This window comes from Vicugna pacos, chromosome 21 (genome assembly GCF_048564905.1).
Source record: "Vicugna pacos chromosome 21, VicPac4, whole genome shotgun sequence".
Classification (NCBI taxonomy): domain Eukaryota; kingdom Metazoa; phylum Chordata; class Mammalia; order Artiodactyla; family Camelidae; genus Vicugna; species Vicugna pacos.
Window position 1 is genome coordinate 20,091,071 of NC_133007.1, and position 15,793 is coordinate 20,106,863.

The following is a 15,793-nucleotide window of genomic DNA, read 5'->3' on the forward strand; positions in this document are numbered from 1 at the left end:
ATAATCAGTCCCAGGGCCTTTGCATTTGATATTCTTTTTACACAGAATCCTCTTCCCTACCTAATCACCGGGACTGTTCCCTAACTTCCTAAGGGCTCCACTCAAATGCAACTTTTCAGTGAACTCTGACCACCATTTCTAATATTTTGCCCTCACTAACACTTTCTATCTGCCTTTCCTATTTTCTTTTCCATTTTACAACTGATTAACACATTATATATTTAATTCTTTATATCCAATAGAATGTAAATACCATTTATCTTGTTTACTCCCATATTCCCAAGGGTCTATAACTGTTCTTGGCACATAGTAGGAACTCATAAATATGTACTGAATGTTGAATGAATGAATGAATGAATTAATTAATTAATTAATTAATGCCTACAATACTACCTGAGTGAGCTGGGAAAGTGCGTGTCCTAAACAAAGAAGACAGAAGGAGAGCAGAGAGAGTATCTCTTGCTCACCCTGGAAGTCACTTCTGGGAGTCAGCTGGGAGTCAGATGAACACGACATGAACACGAGATGAACACTCCTATAGCCCTCAGAGCCATTGCGGAATGAGAACTAAAAAGGACAAGACAGGGGAAAGTCAGAGGTCAAGAACGCCCAGCTCTTTCAGCAGCTTTTACTCCAAGAAGCCAAGTGAACTGTAGCTACTGCAGCATGGGGTATCTAAACCTCACAGTGGAGAAAGACAATTTGTCAAAGGAGAAAGATGAAGCAGGGCATGTAGGTGGCAGGAGGGGAGCAGTGGGACATCAGGATGTGGATGGGATGGAGACCTTGGGGCTTGGCAGCCAACAGGGTGTCCCTCCCTTCAGAAAATCCGAGTACAGGCCCAGGCTAGCAATGAGCTTTGTTCTTTGTCTTGAAAACAAGTTACACTTGCATAAGTGGAGAGAATATGACTTTCTTGTCCAGGAATAAAGAATTTCAGGCATCATTCACCCTATGTCCCCATCACTGGAGGGTGAGTCACAATGAGTTAAGGCAAAACATGGTGCTAGTAGGGCCTGAAATCCCGGCAGTGCTTAGGAAATACCCTCCTTATGCCAGTAACTGAGACACCTAGTGATGGAAGAACCCTAAAACCAGGGGCCAGCCTGGCCCTAACACTTCCCTAAGGGGGCTCTCCCTGAACACTAATTCTCTTTCTCTGCCTCCCACAACTCCATTTGTCTCCCCCACCTGCCAGTGCATTCTGACCAGAAAAGAATAAAAGCTGATGGCTATGTAGCACTGATCCCCTCCCTTCACCGGAAGCAAGGAAAATCCAAAACGATACAGGAAACTGAGCAGTAAGGAGCAGGGGCTGTAGAGTGAGAACTATAGTGTTTTTGTTTTTAACGGCTTTATTGATGTATAATTGACAAAAATTATATATATTTAAGGTTTACCTGTGATGTTTTGATATACATTGTCAAATGATTACCACAATCAAGCTAACATTTACATCACCTGTCACTGTTACCTTTTGTGTGTGTGTGTGTGTGTGTGTGTGTGTGATGAAAATACTTAAGGTCTACTCTCAGCAAATTTGAGGTATACAATACAGAATTTTTAACTATGCTGTACACTAGGTGCCCAGAACTTATTTATCCTATATAACTGAAACTTAATACCCTTTGACAAACATCTCATTTGTCCCACCATCCAGTCCATAGAAACTACCATTCTACTCTGTGCTTCTATGAGTTCAACTACTTTAGATTCCACGTATCAGCGAGATCATGCAGTATTTGGGTTTCTATGTCTGGTTTATTTCACTTAGCATAATATCCTCCAGTTTCATCCATGTTACTGCAAATAGCAGAATTTCCTTCTTCCTAAATGCTGAATAACATCCCATTGTGTGTATGTGTGTGTGTATCCTGTTTTTTTTATTCATTCATCAGTCAATGGGCACTTAGATTGTTTCCATACCTCATTTCCTTTGTACGTATACCCAGAGGTGGGATTGCTGGGTTAAGTGGCGGTACTTTTATTTTTAATTTTTTGATGAACCTACATACTATTTTCCATTATGGCTGTCCAATTTACATACCCATCAACAGTATTCAAGGGCTTCCTTTTCTCCACATCCTTGGTGACACTTGTTCTCTCTCGACTTTTTAATATAAGTCATCTTAACAGGTGTGAGCTAACATCTCATTGTGGTTTTGACTTGAATTTCCCTGATGATTAGTGATGTTAAGCACTGTTTAATGTGACTATTGGCCATTAGTGTAACTTCTTTTGTGAAATGTCTGTTCAGAGCCTTGGCCCATTTTTAAATAGGGTTATTTGGGTTTTGGCTGTTGGGGTGTTTGAGTTCCCCATATATATTGGATATTAATCCCATATCAGCTGTCTGGTTTGTAAATATTCTCCCCCGTTTCATAGGCTGTCTTTTCATTCTGTTGACTGTTTCCTTTGCTGTTCAGAAGCTTTGTAGTGTGATGCAATCCCACTTGTCTATTTTCCCTTTTGTTACCTGTGTTTTGGGGATCATATCCAAAAAATCCTCATCCATACCAATCTCAGATAGCCATATTTTCTCCTACTAGTTTCACAATGTCAAGTCTTACACATAAGTCTTTAATTCATTTGGAGCAGATTTTTGTGTATGATATAAGACAGGGGTCCAGTTTCATCATTTTTCATGTGGTTGTCCAGGTTTCCCAGCACCATTTATTGAAGAGACTATACTTGCCCCACTGTATATTCTTGGCACCTGTGTCTAAAATCAACCAGCCATGTATGCCTGGGTTTATTTCTAGGCTCTCTGTCCTCTTCCATTGATTTATATGTCTGCTTTTATGCCAATATCATACTGTTTTGATTACTATAGCTTTGTAATAGAGTTTGACATCAGGAAGTGTGATGCCTCCAGCTTTGTTCTTCTTGCTCAAAACCGCTTTGGCTATTCAGAGTCTTTTGTGGTTCCATATACATTTTAGAATTGTTTTTTCTATGTCCATGAAAAATGCCATTGCCATCGGAATTTTGACATGGATTGCATAGATCCTGTAGATTGCTTTGGGTAGTATCGACTTTTTACAATATTAATTCTTCCACTCCATGAGCACAGAATACCTTCCATTTATTTGTGTCTTTTAAAATTTCTATCAATGTGTTACAGATTTCAATATACAGATCTTTCACTTCCTCAGTTAAATATATTTCTAAGTATTCTATTATTTTTGATGCTGTCGTAAATGGAATTGTTTCCTTAATTTTTTTTTGGATAGTTCATTGTTAGTGTGTAGAAACACAACTGATTTTTGTATGTTGAGTATCCTGCAATTTTACTGAATTCCTTTATAAGTTCTAACAGTTTTTTTGGTAGAGTCTTTAGGGTTTTCTATATGTAGGATCATGTCATCTGCAAACATAAACAATTTTGCTTCTTCCTTTCCAATTTGGATGACTCACTTCTTTCTCTTGCCTGATTGCTCTGGCTAGGACTTCCAGTACTGTATTAAATAAAAGTGGCAAGAGTGGGCATTCTTATCTTGTTCCTGATTTTAGGGGTAAAGCTTTCAGCTTTTCACTGTTGAGTATAATGCTAGCTGTAGGCTTGTCTTAATGACCTTTATTATGCTGAGACACATTCCTTCTATACCTAAGGTTTTGAGGGTTTTTATCATGAGAGGGAGGATGTTGAATTTTGCCAAATGCTTTTTATGCATCTATTGAGATGACCATATGACTTTTATTCTTCCCTCTGCTAATGTAGTGTATCACATTTATTGACTTGCAGATAGTGAACCAACCCTACATCCCAGGGATAAATCCTACTTGATCATGTTAATGTGCTATTGATTTTGGTTTGCTAGTATTTTATTGAGGATTTTTGTATGTATGTTCATCAGGGATATTGTCATGTAACTTTCTTTTTTGTAGTGTCCTCATTTGGCTTTAGTATCAGGGTAATGCTGGCTTCATAAAATGATTTTGGCAGTGTTCTCTTGTTTTCTATTTTTTGGAAGAGTTTGAGAAGGACTGGCTTTAATTCTTCTTTAAATGTTTGGTAGAGTTCACCAGTGAAGCCACCTGGTCCTGGGCGTTTCTCTGCTGGGAATTTTTTGATTACTGATTCAATTTCCTTACTCATTATTGGTCTGTTAAAATTTTCTATTTCTTCTAGGTTATCCAATTTGTTAGCATATAACTGTTCATAGTAGTCTTTTCTTTCTTTCTTTGTATTTCAGTGGTATCAGTTGTAATGTACCCTCTTTCATTTACTATTTTATTAGAGTCTTTCCTTAGTCTAACTAAAGGATCATCTATTTGGCTTATATTTTTAAGAAACCAACCAAAGTTTCTGATGAGAAATTTGCTGTTAGTCTTATGGGATCTCCTTCTATGTGATGAGTTGTTTTTCTCTTGCTGCTTTCAAAATTCTCTCTTTGTCTTTGACTTATGACAATTTTATTATAATATGTCTTAGTAAAGATCTTTTCATGTCCAGTCTATTTGAGGTTCTTTGGGCATCATGAATCTGGATGCTCATTTCCCTCTGCAGATTTGGAAAGTTTTCTGACATTATTTCTTTAAATAAGCTTTATGACTCATTCTCTGCTCCTTCTGAAACTCCCATAAAGCATATATTAATTCTTTTGCTTTTGCCTCATAGGTCATGTAGGGTTTCTTTCCTCTTTTTTATTCATTTTTTTTCTTTTTGTTCCTCTAATTGGATCATTTCAAATTACTTGTCCTTGAGTTTGCTGTTTCTTTCTTCTGCATGTTCAAGTCTATTGATGAAGCTTTCTATTGAAATGTTTTGCTTTGGTCATTGTATTCTTCAGCTCCAGGATTTCTTTTCTGTCTTTTTTATTGCTCCTATTTCTTTGTTAAACTTCTCACTTTGCTCGTGTATTGTTTTCCTAATTTTGTTCAGTTGTCTGTGTTCTCTCACAGATGTTCATTGAGGTTTTTAAGATGATTATTTTGAATTCTTTGTTAGCAGCTCATGGCTCTCCATTTCTTTAGGGTTGGTTACTGGAGATCCATTAGTTTCCTTTGGTGTAGTTATGTTTGCCTAATTTTTCATGATCGATGTAGTCTTGCTTTGATGTCTGTGCATTTCAAAAAGCATACACTTCTTCCAGTCTTTACAGCCTGGTTTTGGAAGATCTTTTCCTGCTGGGTCCCTGGACTAATGGGCCTGCCTCCAGAATTGTGATCAAGTAGGGTTAGAGCCAGATCTTATAGCTGTTGCTGGGTCTGTAGTCAGGTCTGCAGTAGGCAGAACTTTTACCAGGGGTGCAGTTGGGTGTGGCTTCTTCTAGGTTGCTGAGCATGCTCCCATCAAGTGATTGGGCTGATACCTGAGAATTACAGAGTTTAAACCAAGTTCTAACATTCCCCCCCAACTTTATTAAGCTATAATTGACAAAAAGTACATATTTAAGGTATACAATGTGATGTTTTGATATATGCACAATATACATTGTGAAGTAATCCCCATAATCAAGCTAATTAACATATCCATCACCTCACATACTTATTTTGTGTGTGTGTGGTGAGAGCACTTAAGATATAACTTTTAGGAAATTTCAAGTACAAAATACAGTACTATTAACTATATTCATATTGCTGTACATTAGATTTCTAGAACTTACACATCTTGCATAACTGAAACTTTGCTCCTGTAACCCATTTTCCATTCGCTGCTCTGCCACTTATTAACCATGAGAATCTGGGGAAGACTTTTACCAAAATTCCCACAATAAGCAAGGCAAGTTTCCATTCTAGCATTCTGTGCAACTTAAGAGGAAGCCATTCCACCCATGACCTAAAACTTCTGTGCCTCAGTTTTCTGAGGGATAAAATGGGGATGTTAATAGCATCTATTTTGTGGAAATGTTAATAGGTATAAATGAGTTAGTACACTTCAAGAGTTTACAACGGTGCTGGTATTCCTCAGTTAGTATTAGACCATTACTACTACTATAATTATACCATTATATATTACCTTTATAATTATACTCCTAAATGCAAACTTGACCAATTTCCTTAGTGGTCTTTCTGCTCACTCTAGGCTCCCAGCTACCATTTCCTTCAGTCCTACCCATATCTAAGTTAATCAGAGTGTCTTAATTCCCTTTCAACTGTTAAGTGCTCCCATCTGGAAACTATAGCAGTTACTTTCCTAAATGATTACAATAATCCTCAAGTGTCTCTGCCAGGTATTTTCCCAAAGAAAGAAAAGAAGGGTCCTCTGTACAGTCACAGAGCATGATGACTAACTGGGGTCCATTAGTCTCTCCAGGAAACCCTCCCACAGAGGCATATTTGCAGTGCAACTCCCGTTTCATTACTCATAACTGGCACAGTGCCTTCACCCTCTTTTCCCACCTCTCCACCTTGAATATTCAAATGTGTCTCCTCCACCAGCCTCAAAACCTCTTGAGAGTTAATATTACGCCGTATTCATCTTTGTATCCACAGTACCTCCAGTTCTTAGTAGGAATTCAATCCTTGCCCGTAGAATCATAACATGGTAGAAAATAAATGCCACCAGTGAGGTTCAGATCAACTGTTACGTGACCTTTCAGGAAGAGAGAACTTCTTGTTGGATGGACCACAAAGAGTTCACGGAGAAAAAAAGCATTTTAAAAGGTCTTAGAGAACAAAGACAATTTGGAATTCCAGGCAGACAGAACCAAGCCAGCAAAGATATCAAGGCCAGAAAGTGCAGACCACATTCTAGAGACAAAAAGAAATGATGACAAGGTCCCAAATGTAAAACACCTGTGTGCATCCGAAGACGAGAAGAGAGGAAGCCATTTATGGTTGGTAAGACAGAGCAAAAGTAAGAACCAGGTATCTACCTGTGCTCAGAGAAGATTACAGTAGCATTTGGAAGGTGCTATAATTCTTAAAAATTAGGTGCCATAATTCTTAAAAATGGGAATGAAGAGTCAGATTGAAGGTGTTGAGGAATGAGTACGTGGATAAAAGGAGGAACAGTGAATGGGGAATATTTTATACAATTTTATAGTGAAAGGCAAAGATAGTAGCTTGAAGCTATATTACGACAGAACACAGGATGCTTACACAAAAAGTGCTCTGGGGCAGTGGTTAAGAACATGATTCTGGTACCTGGATACTTACTTCGGCTATTTGCTGTTAGAGTGATCTTGAACAACTTACTTACTCTGCTTGTTCCCCATTTCCCAGATACATATCTTGGATGTTTGTTGTGAGGAATAAATGAGCTAATAAATATAAAGCAGCTACAATAGTATCTTACACCCAATAACTGTTAACTGGCTGGAATACAGAAGACAGAAATACACACAAAATGTGCATATACATATATATGGAAATATATAGAAAAAGGATGGTTATCAAGGAAATTAGGGAGAGTCAAACGCACTGGATAATTAAGACTTATATTACACAACCAGAAATATTTCTTTTTTTGAGTCATAGAAAAATATACTTAAAGCTCCTTGAACCCAACTCTTCCCCCCCCATACACAGTCTGCTCTATGCTATAGATGAGGAAACCTGAGGCTTAGAAAGAATAAATAACTTGACCCCACATCACTCTGGTTAATAAAAAGGCAGGATGAAGACCTAAGTATCTTGATCCCTAATCCAGTGTAGAGCAACCATCTTGCAGAAAATGTGGTAATGTTTACCCAACCAGTTGATCAAGATCTGAAGTGAGTTAGCAATAGAATAAGAGGGAAACTCCAGAGAAGTTAAGGCATGGTTACCAGCTGCATTTGAACAGGCCTCCTATCTCTCAATCTCGATTCTCCAGTATTTTTATTTCCATTTTGAAATTAGTTTAAAAGACAGTGTCTCTAGAAACAACCCAGAGTATTCAAATCTGAAACAAATTATACAATCATAATCACATCCCAAAATGTACATTGAGAATAATGTCTTAAAGAAAATGAAAAAAAAAAGTGGAAAAAGAAACCACACAAAAACCTTCTGTGGAATGATAAACATAAAAATAAAATATTGGTTAAACTTTTAATTTTCCACTTTCAAATTTTATCAAATGATATAATTTTGGTATATCCTGTTTTGTACTAAAAAGTGTCTGTTGTCTATGGAAAACTAGATGAGAATGTCTCGGTCAGAAATGGAGATATATTATCCTCAGATATATTAAACAAAGTTTGGTTACCCAATAGGTCAGATTATGTTTCTGATTAAACAACTTGCCGGTTAAATATAGGACTTAAACCAGCAACAGATTACTAGTGGTTTACTATTGTTCGGTTCTTCACAAAGGAGCAATTATTTGAGAAACCAGGGATGGAGAAGAGAAAAGAAGCCTGTTTTTAGAATAATATAAAGAGACTTAATTTGTAGTTTTCAGAGAAAAGAAGAATCAAATGAAAATAAAATTGGTGTTCTGGCTTTGGGGATCTAAACAGGCCCAATGTAAGAAAAGAAAAAATAGATTAGAGAAATGTGAAACTATCATCATAATTTCAGCTGTATACTTGGAAAAAAAATAAGAAACAAAAGTGTCTAAAATAGAACTTTTATTTGGCCTGCCAACTGAAAATTGATATTTTCATTATGCTTTCAGTCAAGGGCTTATTTGTAAATACTAGGTAGAGTCTTGCTCCATGAGTTAAACAGCTTTTTCCTATAAAGAACGTTCTGGAGGGTACGGGAAGTAAGAGAAGGAATATGTTGGGAGACTTTTTAATGACAGCAGAGACAGGGGCCTCTGGGTCTCATCCTTTGCATTCCTATAACGGTGCAGCAAAATTCTGGGTCTAACTTACCTACTTATTAAATTCTTTTTGGTTCACTCACCTAAACCAAGTAAGATGAACAAAGGCTCAAAGACTTACGGTTCTGAGCTAACCAGAGGTTACAAATTGTTTTTGTCTGAACCGTAAAATTTAATGATTCAGTTAGTCCACTTATACAAGTGACTGTAAGGACAATGCTTGTATATATTTAAGGGAACTGTCAAGGGAGAAAAATATTTGTATCTTCTAAATGGAATCCTTTAAAAAATAAAGCATATAGATACATTGCCGTTCACCAGTTTGTATTCTCTCCAAAAAATCAGTCATTGGATAAATCATGGGATTGTCTTCTTTTTTAAGCTAAACTCCAGATTTTGAGGTTATGTTCACAAACTTTGAGACATGATTATAAAATACTCTGCCCTTGTGAGATATGTTAAGGCGAGTATCTTACAAGAGGAATAGTAATATTAGCATTCAGTTATTTTAAAAAATCAGGTTAGCCACTTCAAGATGATCTGTTTACATGCATTTGTACCTACTTCCACCTGAGTTTGCATCGAAATGTTAGGAAAAGGAGAACTTCCAGCATGATGGAAAAGGCACCTCCAAAAATGTACTCCAACAAAGCAACAAAACACTGAAAATGTTGTTAAAATCAACTTTTTCAAAACTGGAAGCTAACCAAAGGCTTGCCACAATCGGAGGAGCACTGATTGTAGAAAAATGGCTGAAAGTAGGCAGGAAAATTGAGTTTTGTAGTTTTCGTTTCCTATATTCTCATCCCCTTTTGTCTAGCTCTGTGGTGTGGCTTTTAAAAAACACCATCAGCCTCAAAACCATGATGTCTGTGAAAAAACAGCAGCCTAGTAGATACTAGAAGGGACAGAGGGGTTTGGAGCTCTCCAAAAGGCAAATCCCCAGAAAATTGCCACTATTTTACCTGTCTGATAACTGTCTGGAAAAACTCCACTCACAGGGCTTGATCTGACTCGTATCTCACTCAGTAATAAAACCCTATTCCTAAGATATTTGTCTAAAGCAATCAGTGGTAATGGTTTAACATTGCAGTAATAGAAGGCAGCAATACCAGTTGGGGAAAACAAGAGGCTGGCCAAAAAGTGTAAAAGGAAAATCTGGGTATGTAGGTCCATGGGGGACTTTGAAAAGCCCAACATATTCCTAGAAGGCCACGCACATCTGTAGTCATGGTTAACCTCTTTCTAATTAATAAATTAGAAAATGGAAAAAAAATAACCAAAGCAAACAAAAGCAAGTAAATAATAAAGATTAGAGAAGACATAAATAAAACAGAGAATAGAAAAATAATAGAGAGTCAACAAAACCAAGGGTTGGTTCCTTGAAAAAAATCAACAAAATTGACAAACTGTTACCTGGACTGACCAAGAGAAAAGAATGAGGACTCAAATTACTAAAATCAGAAATGAATGAAGAAAACATTATTATTGACCTTATAAAAATATTTTTTAAGATTGTAAGACTATACTATAAACAACTGTATGTGAACAAATTGAATAATCTAGATGAAACTGACCATTCCTTAGTAAAATAAAAAGTACAAGAACTGACTGAAGAAGAAACAGAAAATCTGAATAGATCTAAAATAATAAAGAAGGTTGAATTGGTAATCAAAAAACTACCGATGAGGAAAAACATAGGCCCAGATGGCTTCACTGGTGAATTCCACCAAACATGTGAAGAAGGATTTACATCAGTTCTTCTGAAGATTTTTCAAAATATAGAAGAGAAGGGATCATTTTATAACTATTTGATAAGGCGAGCATTACTCCATGGGAAAGAAAACTACAGAACAATACCCCTTATGAATATAGACACAAAAATTCTCAATAAAATACTAGCAAAATAAATACAGCAGTATGTTAAAAGGATTTTACACATAACCAAGTGGCATTTTATCAAGAATCAGAGTGATTCAACGTGTAAAAAAAAACCATTCAATGTAATACATCACATCAATAGAATGAAGGAAAAAATAAAACATGACCATCTAAATTATGTAGAAAAAGAATTAACAAATCCAACTCTTTTATGATAAAACATTCAACAATCTAACAATAGAAGGAAACTTCCTTAATCTGACTAAGGGCATTTATAAAAATGTACAGCTAGCATCATATTGAGCGAAAAAAGACTGAAAGCTTTCCTCTTAAGATTAGGAACAAGACAAGAATGTATACTCTTGCCATGTCAATTCATCATCAAACTGGAGGTCCAGTGCAATTAGACACGAAAAAGAAATAAAAGTAATCAGGCCTAGTATGGAGGAAGAAAGAATATCTCTATTCTCATAATACAACCTAATATATAGAAAATACTAGAAAATCTACAGACACACACACACACACACACACACACACACAAACTGTCAGAACTAAGAAACAGGTTGAGCAGGTTGCAGGATACAACCTCAATATACAAATATGAATTTTAATTCTAAACATTAGCAATGAACATTCCAAAAATGAAATTAAGAAAACAATTCCATTTATAATCATATCAAAATCAGTGAAATGCTTAGGAATACATTTGCAAAAGAAGTGCAAGTCTTGTATGCAGAAAACTGCAAAAACTTGTTTAAAAAAAATGACCTGATGAAAGGCATTCCATGCTTACAGATCAGAACACAATATCTTTAAGATGACAGTATTTGCTAAAATAATACACAGGTATAATATAATTCCTAACAAATTCACAGTAGCCCCGTTTTTTCTTTTACAAAAACTTCCAAACTGATCCAATAATTCAGGGTAAATGTAAGAGACCCAGAAGAGCCAAAACAATCCTGGCAAAGACAAAGCTGGAGGACTCGCACTTCTCAAAGCTACAGCACTGGAGACAGCCCTCAGGTTGTGGCAGTTGGGAGGTACTGCTGTAACAGCTTGCTCCTTGCCCATCTGTGCTAAAATGAAGACTATCAGGAGAAAGAAACAATCACAGAGCTCCTAGGCAGCTGTATGTTGCCTCCCTTTAAATACAAATCAAGAGCTGACTACAAGATTGTGAGGAATACCTGTAGCAGGAAAGAAAGTAATCAAGCTTTAAAAAAAAAATAGAAAAAAGAGAGAAACAGATATTATGTACCTTCTGGCAGATACCATCTATGATATATTCTGGCCAAAAATAATAATAATCAAATATGATATAATCAAGCCTCTTACCTCACTCTAAATCACAAAAAAATACAGGAGCTTGTTACATGCAATCAATAAGATCCAGCTGTGGGAAGCTCTTTACCATGTTCTTGAAATGATATACGGGTGTGTGAAATTTATAGCTTAAATAAGACTTAAGAGACTAATTAATTGCAGTATATATTAGTGTGATTTAAAGATTTAAAATTTTTAATTTATAAATTTTTTAAAAAATTACAAAATTTTAAATTCCTTATCTTTTAAAGAAACAATGAATTATTTATAGATAAAATTATATAATGGTTTTCATTTTCTTCACAATAATTCAGTTGCGGTGATAGTGAAAAGACAGTGAAATGAAACAAGACTGGAAATAAATTCATCCTTGTCAGGATTGAGTGAGAGTTTCATGAATACATGCAAGTTCATTACACTATTTTCTCCACTTTTATGTGTTTGAAATTTTCCTTTGACCAAATAATTCTACTTCTGGGAAATAGTCGTAAATATGGAAAACATCTTACTTAAAAAATTTATCACAGCATTATTTATAGTAGCAAAAAGCTAGAAGACAAATATTAATGTTCAACACTAAGGGAAAGATTAAGACTAACAAGTCCATCTGAAGAAACAGTATTCAGCAAGTAAAAAATTAGGTTTATAAATTTTAAATAACAATATGAGGAAATGTTTATGTGATAGCACTAATTACTTCAATATTTTTTAAAGTACATAGAAAAAATATCTGAGAGAAAAACACACAAAAACATTAACAGCAGCTGCATTAGAGAAGAGAAGACTTTAAATATACCTTTGATTTCTCCGCATCTCTGAGCTTCCCTTAACGAGCCTGAATTCCCTTAGTCTGCTGGAACAGGGCAGATGGGTGCAAGTTTGGAAGATGTTAGCACCTCTCTGATGGCGGGCAGGTGAGTTTTTACTCATTACAGGTAACTTGGATCTGGCTTCAAGGGTAGATGAATTAGGCAAATTTCTCCATAGCATAAATTTAAGGAAAACCAGGAAGGCCTGTGGGCATCTCACAGAACTTAGATAAGGACTGCTTGGTTTGGCAAATCCTAAAGATATGGATTAACTTCTTTCAAAAGTAATTCTAATAAAAGCTATATATGACAAACCTACAACCAGCATATTACTCAACGGTGAAAAACTCAAAAGCTTCCTACTAAAATCTGGGACAAGACAAGGCTGCCCACTCTCACCGCTCCTATTCAACATAGTCTTGGAAGTCCTAGCCACAGCAATCAGGCAAAAGAGAGAAATAAAAGGGATCCAAACTGGAAAAGAAGAGGTAAACGTGTCACTATATGCAGGTGACATGATACTATATTTAGAAAACCCTAAAAGGTCCACACAAAAACTACTAGAACTAATCGAAGAAGTCAGCAAGGTTGCAGGTTACAAGATCAGTTGCATTTCTTTACACTAATGACAAATCAACAGAAAAAGAAAGTAAAGAAACAATCCCTCTTAAAATAGCACCCAAAGTAATAAAATACCTAGGAATAAATCTAACCAAGGAGGTGAAAGACTTATACACAGAAAACTATAAACCATTGATGAAGGAAATTAAGGAAGACTTTAGAAAATGGAAAGATTTTGGATTGGAAGAATCAATATTGTTATTAAAATGGTCACACTGCCCAAAGCAATCTACAGATTTAATGCAATCCCTATCAAATTACCCAGGACATACTTCACAGAACTAGAACAAATCATAATAAAATTTATATGGAACAAAAGACCTAGAATTGCCAAAGCATTACTGAAGAAAAAGAAAGAGGCTGGAGGAATAACTCTTCCAGAATTTAGACAATAGTATAGAGCTACAGTCATCAAGACAGCATAGTATTGGTAAAAAAAAAAAAAAGACATATGGACCAATGGAACAGAATAGAGAGCCCCGAAATGAACCCACAAACTTTTGGTCAACTAATCTTCAACAAAGGAGGCAAGAATATACAATGGAATAAAGACAGTCTCTTCAGCAAATGGTGCTGGGAAAACTGGACAGCAGCATGTAAATCAATGAAGCTAGAACACTCCCTTACACCATACACAAAAATAAACTCAAAATGGATCCAAGACTTAAACATAAGACAAGATACAATAAACCTCCTAGAAGAAAATATAGGCAAAACATTATCTGACATACATCTCAAAAATGTTCTCCTAGGGCAATCTACCCAAGCAATAGAAATAAAAGCAAGAATAAACAAATGGGACCTAATTAAACTTACAAGCTTCTGCACAGCAAAGGAAACCATTAGTAAAACAAAACGACAACCTACAGAATGGGAGAAAATTTTTGCAAATGATGAAACCCACAAAGGCTTGATCTCCAGAATATATAAGCAGCTCATATGACTCAATAAGAAAAAAATAAACAACCCAATCCAAAAATGGGAAGAAGACCTAAACAAGAAATTCTCCAAGGAGACACACAAATGATCAACAGGCACATGAAAAAATGCTCAATATCACTCATTATCAGAGAAATGCAAATCAAAACTACAATGAGGTATCATCTCACATCAGTCAGAATGGCCATCATTCAAAAATCCACAGATGACAAATGCTGGAGAGGCTGTGGAGAAAAGGGAACCCTCCTACACTGCTGCTGGGAATGCAGTTTGGTGCGGCCACGGTGGAAAACAGTATGGAGAGTACTCAGAAGACTAGGAATAGACTTACCATATGACCCAGGAATCCCGCTCCCAGGCATATATCCAGAAGGAACCCTACTTCAGGATGACACCTGCACCCCAATGTTCATAGCAGCACTATTTACAATAGCCAAGACATGGAAACAGCCTAAATGTCCATCAGCAGATGACTGGATAAAGAAGAAGTGGTATATTTATACAAGGGAATACTATTCAGCCATAAAAAAACAACAACATAACGCCATTTGCAGCAACATGGATGTCCCTGGAGAATGTCACTGTAAGTGAAGTAAGCCAGAAAGAGAAAGAATAATACCGTATGAGATCGCTCACATGTGGAATCTAAAAAAAAAAAAAAAAAAGAACATAAATACAAAGCAGAAACAGACTCATAGACACAGAATACAAACTTGTGGTTGCCAAGGGGGCTGGGAGTGAGAAGGGACAGACTGGGATTTCAAAATTTGTAGATACTGACAGGCACATGCAGAATAGATAAATAAGATTACACTGTATAGCACAGGGAAATATATACAAAATCTTGTGGCAGCTCACAGAGAAAAAAATTGTGACAATGAATATATGTATGTTCATGTATAACTGAAAAATTGTGCTCTACACTGGAATTTGACACAAAATTGTAAAATGACTATAACTCAATAAAAAAATGTTAGAAAAATAAAAATAAAATTAAAGCAATTCTATTCAAAAGCAGTAGAAAGAACAGGGGATAAAAGACATACAGAGAGCTCCAGTATAAGTTACAGAAGTAGCCTTCTTTCTACTGCACTTTTATTTTTTTTCCTTTTGATAAACTTACTTTGGAATAGATTTAAATTTATAAAAGTTGCTAAGAAAGTACAAAGACATCCCACATGACCTTCACTCATTTTCCTCCATTGTTAAGATCTCACATTTGTCGAGACATAGAAACTGACGTTGGAATATTATTATTAACTAAATCACAGATTTATGTAGATTTCACTATTTTTTCCATTAATGTCCTCTTTCTATTCTAGCATCCAATTCAGGACCACCTTGTTATTTAGTTGTCATGTCTCTCCAGTCTCCTCCGGTTTGTGACAGTTTCTCAGTCTTTCCCTTTTCTCATGACTTTGACAGGCCTCAGGAGTACTGTCACGTAGCCTGCAGAATGTTTGGATTTGTCTGATGTTTTTCTCATGATTACACTGAGGTTGTAACTTTTTGGGAA

The 15,793-nt window shown here is 36.0% G+C and overlaps 1 protein-coding gene across 1 annotated transcript in view; it reads right to left on the reverse strand.

The window, feature by feature from the left end:
- The window catches only part of UAP1 (UDP-N-acetylglucosamine pyrophosphorylase 1), a 103,021-nt gene that overhangs the window by 42,915 nt on the left and 44,313 nt on the right, over positions 1-15,793 (reverse strand). Inside the window, exon 13 of the transcript XR_012062749.1 lies at positions 15,618-15,770. The gene's annotated coding sequence lies outside the window, so the exon portion shown is untranslated. The remainder of the gene's footprint in view (positions 1-15,617; positions 15,771-15,793) is intronic.